Consider the following 6,225-nt stretch of genomic DNA (forward strand, 5'->3'; position numbering starts at 1 on the left):
CAAGACCTAGGTAAGTGTTGCGGGGGGTTGGGGGGAGGGGAATAACACTCAGGTTGAGGGATGCGCAAAGCTTCCCTGCTGTGATGTGCATTCGAGAGGGCTAAAAGCATTGTAATTGTTTTAGGTTCATTATAAACACCTGCACAAGGAAGACAGCACACACTCAGCTATTTGCAAATACTCAGAAATCATAGTGCATAGGGGCTGTACTATTAAGAGACAATATGTGATATGGACTGAATGTTTCTGTCCCCCTGAAATTCTTATGTTGGAGCCCTAATGCCCAATGTGCCTGCAGTTGGAGGGAGTGCCTTTAGGAAGTAACTGAAGTTAAACGAGGTCATAAAGACAGGGTCTCATGATAGGATTTTTTTTTTTTTGAGACGGAGTCTCGATTTGTTGCCCAGGCTGGAGTGCAGTGACATGATCTCAGCTCACTGCAACATCCAGCTCCCGGGTTCAAGCAATTCTCCTGCCTCGGCCTCCTGAGTAGCTGGGACTACAGGCGCACACCACCATGCCTGGCTAATTTTTGTATTTTTAATAGAGATGGGGTTTCACCATGTTGGCCAGGATGGTCTCCATCTCCTGACCTTGTGATCCACCCGCCTCAGCCTCCCAAAGTTTTGGGATTATAGGCGTAAGCCACCATGCCCGGCTCATTTTTTTTTTTTTTTTAAGTATAACATATCTCTATTAAGTTGAATAGAAACACTAACAAAGACTAGTATGCATAGTGATTATAGATGACGATAGGTAAAAAAGAAAAAGGGATACAAGGGCGCATTGAATTTATGACAATGTTGTCTCAGTACCACAGCAGGAGTCAACTCACCCCAGGGCTGGCTTCCCAGGGCCAGCTCTGGGAAGCCTGACCTGCTCAGCCTTGAGGGTATTACTGATTGACCGGGACAGGGGATCCAGCTGGCAGGACAGGCTGTAGCTCTCACCCTCACTGGGCTGCTCTCTGGCCCAGAACCAGGCCCCCAGTTCCTCCCTGGGGTGAAGGCTGTAATGATTTGCAGCCACCTGAGTAGCTGGGGCTCCTTTTCTGGGAGTTCATCTTATTCCCATCCACATAACCATTCATCACAGTGTCTAGCACCACCAGGTCAGTGAGGAATGTGCCAAGGATGGGGATAATTCCCTTCTTCTGCTGATGCCACCTTGCATGGGCTCTTTGGGGACTCGCCTCCAGGGTGGCTGACTTGGAGTTCCCCACACTGATGAGCAGATCCCTGTTCAGTGACTTGTCTTTGCTGCACAGCTTTGGTCATTTTTCTGTTGCTTTATCTTGGCCACTCAGAGCAGAGCAGCCACAACCCCCCACCCCACAGTCCCTGGGCCAAAGTGGCCCAGGTTAGGGTCCCTGAAACAAGAGACACCGGAGAGTTCCCTCTCCCTCTCTTCCCTCTGCCCCCCGCACCCTCTTTCCAGGAGTACAAAGAGGTCATGTGAGCACGCAGTGGTAGGGTGGCCACATATGAGCCAAGAGAGGGGCCTCAGAATGAAGTCTGCCTCGCCTGCACCTTGATTGTGGGCTTCCAGCACCCAGAATTGTGAGACATGAATGTCCGTTACTTACGCCTCCCAGTCTGTGGTATTTTGTTATGGCAGCCCGAGCTGACTAATACAACAGGAAAGAAAAATCCCAGTCTCCGTTAAGTTCACTTTTAAGTTCATTAATGTTTAAAGTGATTAGCAATGGGTACACTTTGTAAACCATCTAGATCTCATACAGTCATATTTTATGATTTCCCATAATTAGTTGGTCATGGTTTGTATCTCCTGACAAACATTAAGGTTTTAGTTTTAGAGAGATTCTATCCTTTTACATCGAAGAACAAAAAAATACATCAGAGGGAAAGTTGCCACTTATGATAGACCAGAGGCAGGTTCTGTCTCATTTTCGCCTTGCCTCGGGTTGATCAGTTAGTACATGAACGTTCTGCCTAGTTTCCTGGGCTTACATATTCTGTATCCTCAACACAGAAAGGTGATTCACAATATGTAGCTTGAACAAAAATACTTTTAGGTCCAAGATATTTGTTTTACACTGTATTTTTTCATTAAACTTTTCTTTTTATCTTTCCTTATGTATGTATTCATTTATTTGTTAAAAAATTGAGATGAGGTCTCACATGTTGCCCAGGCTGGTCTTGAACTTCTGGGCTACAGTGATCCTCTTGCCTCAGCCTCCCAAAGTGCTGTATTACAGGCATGAGCTACCACACCCTGCCCATTAAACCTTTCTTAAAGAGTTTTATTTTCAAAGACAGGGCATTGATTGATTGATTGATTTAGAGATGGCGTCTTTCTATGTTGCCCAGGCTGGTGTTGAACTCCTGGGCTGAAGTAATCCTCCCACCTTGGCCTTCCAATGTTGAGATTACAGGCATGATCCACCATGCCCAGCTGGACAGAGCATTTTAAAATGCAAATGTGTACTGACCTCATCAGTAGGAGGATGCATTCTGGCACCCCTGTTCTTCACCTGTCCTCCAATCCTTAAAAGGCCGCACTGCATAAAGTCAATAGCAGATAAATGTTTGCTGAATTAAAGGATGGATAAAAAAATTAATAATGAATTTTTGCATAATCCAATATTCTCTTTTATATGTCTAGAAGAAGTTTCTTTGAGCCTATTAGATCCTGGGAATCTTTTAGGTGAGCATGATTAGAGAGCTTGTAGGTTGCTTTTACACATATCTGGCATATTTGAGTCTCGTATCAAAACAATAGATTGGTAAAGGTGGTATTACTGTATTGATAAGTAAATATTCTTGGAGAGAAAATGCAATTTATCTGAGTTTAGATATCCTCAATGGTCAGCATTCAGAAATTTAAAGAGCATAAGCTAAGTTCATCAGACATAACTGGGCTAAAATCTTGGTTCTGCCACATACGACCTTTGACAGGTAACAACCTTTTTGCACCTGTTTCCTCATTTGTAAACTGGGTACATTTGTGGCTACTCCTCAGCCTTGTTGAAATTAAAACAAAACAGGTAAAACTCCAACTTATTGCATGCTATACATGTCACATTTCTTTCTTTTCGTTCTGACTCTAAGTCCAATGTCTTTCCCAGAGTATCAAAGGGCCTCTCTAAGGGATGCATTTGACAGGTTGCACCAAACAAACTTGTGTATGTCAACAGCTGGGAAACTTTGACTTTCACAAGAATGTCAAAGCAAATGGACACACACACACAAACAAGGATGTGCATCTTTGTGTAGGCAAGTGTACTCAAGAAGGCAGGCAGGGGAAGCGATATTCTCTTTCTCAAGTTTTAAGCAATCTAAGGCAGAGTTTCAAGTACAGAAAGAGAACTTGGGGGTTGAATTCAAGCCTGTGAAGCCTTTGGCTAGCTTGTGTAACAATGAGTTAAATATGTACTGTGCTTTATAGCTTCCTCTCCATTGCCTTTTTGGTTTTGTTCTATAGGGCGATTATACCCACTGTGCAGATGGGCATGCTGAATGACCTTTAAGGTGCCTAGTTAATTACCAACTCAACTCCAGTTCTCCTTTTTTCAAAATCAGATTTCCTCTCAAATCCCATCCTGCTTCTCCATTCTATTAAAGTGCCCAGAGATCTTCTTCCCTCACACTATCTAAAGTCATGCCCCACGTCTCACCACAGGGAAATGAAGACTTCACAATCCCTAAGATCCAGCCCACACTCTTGAGGTCTGGGGTGGATACCAAGAAACGATCCACAAAATTCGGGAGAAGTGAAAATGGTATTAGACAGCAAACTTTCCCTTTGCACAAGATGGCGCCAAAAGTGAAGAAGGAAACTCCTGCCCCTCCTAAAGCCGAAGCCAAAGCAAAGGATTTGAAGGCCAAGAAGATAGTGTTGAAAGGTGTCCACAGCCACAAAAAAAAGAGAAGATCCTCACGTTACCCACCTTCCGGTGGCCCAAGACGCTGGACTTCAGAGGCAGCCCAGATATCCTTGGAAGAGCGCTCCCAGGAGAAACAAACTGGACCACTATGCTGTCATCAAGTTTCCTCTGACTGAGTCGCCATGAAGAAGACAGAAGATGACAACATGCTTGTGTTCACTGTGGATGTTAAAGCCAACAAGCACCATATCAAACAGGCTATGGAGAAGCTCTAAGACGTTGATGTGGCCAAGGTCAGCATCCTGATTCGGCCTGATAGAGAGAAGAAGAAATATGTTTGACTGGCTCCTGATTACGATGCTTTGGATGTTGCCAACAAAATTGGAATAATCTAAACTGAGTCCAGCTGGCTAATTCTAAATATGTGTATATCTTTTCACCATTAAAAAAAAAAAAAAGGAAACTTTCTCCCCCAGAAAACAGTTCCTGCTTATTTTATCTGTTGTGCCATAAACATGCCTGGGGTGAAGACACAGCCTCTGTTTCTCAGGGGTTAACCCCACACAGTTGCCTCAGCACAGGCACCCTTTTCTTCGATGCTTGCAAAGTCCCATTCCTTCCGTGCCTGAGCACACAGCCCATCATAGGATCTAGCCCTCTTTTGCCTTCTCCAGTCACATTTACCTTCCCACCTGCCACACTACCAGAAAAATAAAATAAAGTATAACGTCAGTAAAGACCTTTCTTCATCTGACTTGTCTTAAAGTCAAGAGGAGGAGGGTGTAAGGCAGGATCAATATTTAGTTTGTCCTATAGTCAAAAGGAGGAGGAATTAAGGCAGATAAATATTTAATTTGGTCAACATTAAAAGGAGGAGTGATTAAGGTAGATAAATAAGGATAATATTTCAGGTAGATAAACATGAAATCCTGTGTTTATTTCCCCCAGACTAACTGCATAATAACGGGCTGGTGTCCACAGGATTAGTCAACAAGGTTTGCCTTGTCCTCCCACCCTACTCTCCCTCTTGGTGCTCCTGGGCTCAGGGAGGGTGCTTCCTGCAGTGATTCCGAAAGGAATGACCTAGGCTGGGCACTGTGACTCATACCTGTAAACCTAGCACTTTGGGAGGCCAAGGCAGGAAGATTGCTTGAGCTCAGGAGTTCGAGACCAGCCTAGGCAATATGGCGAAACCCTATCTTTATAAAAAATACAAAAATTAGCTGGGTGTGGTGGCACATACCTTTAGTCTCAGATACTCAGGAGGCTGAGGCGGGAGCATCACTTGAGCCTGGGAGGTTGAGGCTGCAATGAAGCCATGATTGCGTCACTGCACTCTGGCCTGGGCAATAGAGTGAAACCCTGTCTCAAAAATAAGTAAAGTCAAATATTTTTAAATCCATAATTTAATCTAATCACAAGCAAACCGCAGACAAACCTATTTTACAAAGTAACTGGCCTAAACTCTTCAAAACTATCGAGGCTACTGAAGAGCAAGAAAGGTTGAGGAGCTGCTTCACATGAAAGGTGATTGAAGAAATCTGATGAGTAAATGTAATCTGTGATCCTGAATTCGAACATAGAATATTGGGACAACTGGTGAAGTTTGAATATTGACTATGGATTACATAGTATTATTTTATTAACGTTGAATTTTCTGATTTTTGATAAATGTTCTGAGATCACATTAAAAAAAGTCCTTGTTCTCAGGAACTCCACATTGAAGTGTTCATAGACAAAGGTACACGATGAATGCAAATTACTCTCAAATTGTTAAAAAAAAATGTATATGCGTGAAGGTGAGGGGAGAGAGAGAGACAGATGCTGGGCACAGTGGCTCAAGCCTGTAATTTCAGCACTTTGGGAGGCCAGGCAGGCAGATTGCCTGAGCTCAGGAATTCAAGACCAGCCTGGGCAACACAGCAAAACTCCATCTCTACAAAAAATACAAAAAGTAGCCAGGCATGGTGGCGCGTACCTATAGTCCCAGCTACTTGTGGGGGCTGAGGTGGGAGGATTGCTTGAGCCCAGGATGTCAAGGTTGCAGTGAGCAGAGGTTGCACCACCACACTGCAGCCTGAGAAAAAAAAAAAAGAGATAGGCCAGGCGCGATGGCTCACGCCTGTAATCCCAGCACTTTGGGAGGCCGAGGTGGGCGGATCACAAGGTCTGGAGATCGAGACCATCCTGGCTAACACGGTGAAACTCCATCTCTACTACAAAAAATACAAAAAATTTGCTGGGCGTGGTGGCGGACACCTGTAGTCCCAGCTACTCGGGAGAAGAGCACGAACTCGGGAGGCAGAGCTTGCAGTGAGTCGAGATCGTGCCACTGCACTCCAGCCTGGGCAACAGAGCAAGACTCCATCTCAAAAAAA

General features: G+C 44.4%; 1 pseudogene; it reads left to right on the top strand.

Annotated features, from left to right (window-relative positions):
- The first annotated feature begins 3,459 nt into the window (after nucleotides 1-3,459).
- LOC105517725 lies at nucleotides 3,460-4,242 on the top strand (annotated as a pseudogene).
- The last annotated feature ends 1,983 nt before the right edge of the window (nucleotides 4,243-6,225 follow it).

The sequence above is a fragment of the Colobus angolensis genome, unplaced genomic scaffold, assembly GCF_000951035.1.
Source record: "Colobus angolensis palliatus isolate OR3802 unplaced genomic scaffold, Cang.pa_1.0 Scaffold306, whole genome shotgun sequence".
Classification (NCBI taxonomy): Eukaryota; Metazoa; Chordata; class Mammalia; order Primates; family Cercopithecidae; genus Colobus; species Colobus angolensis.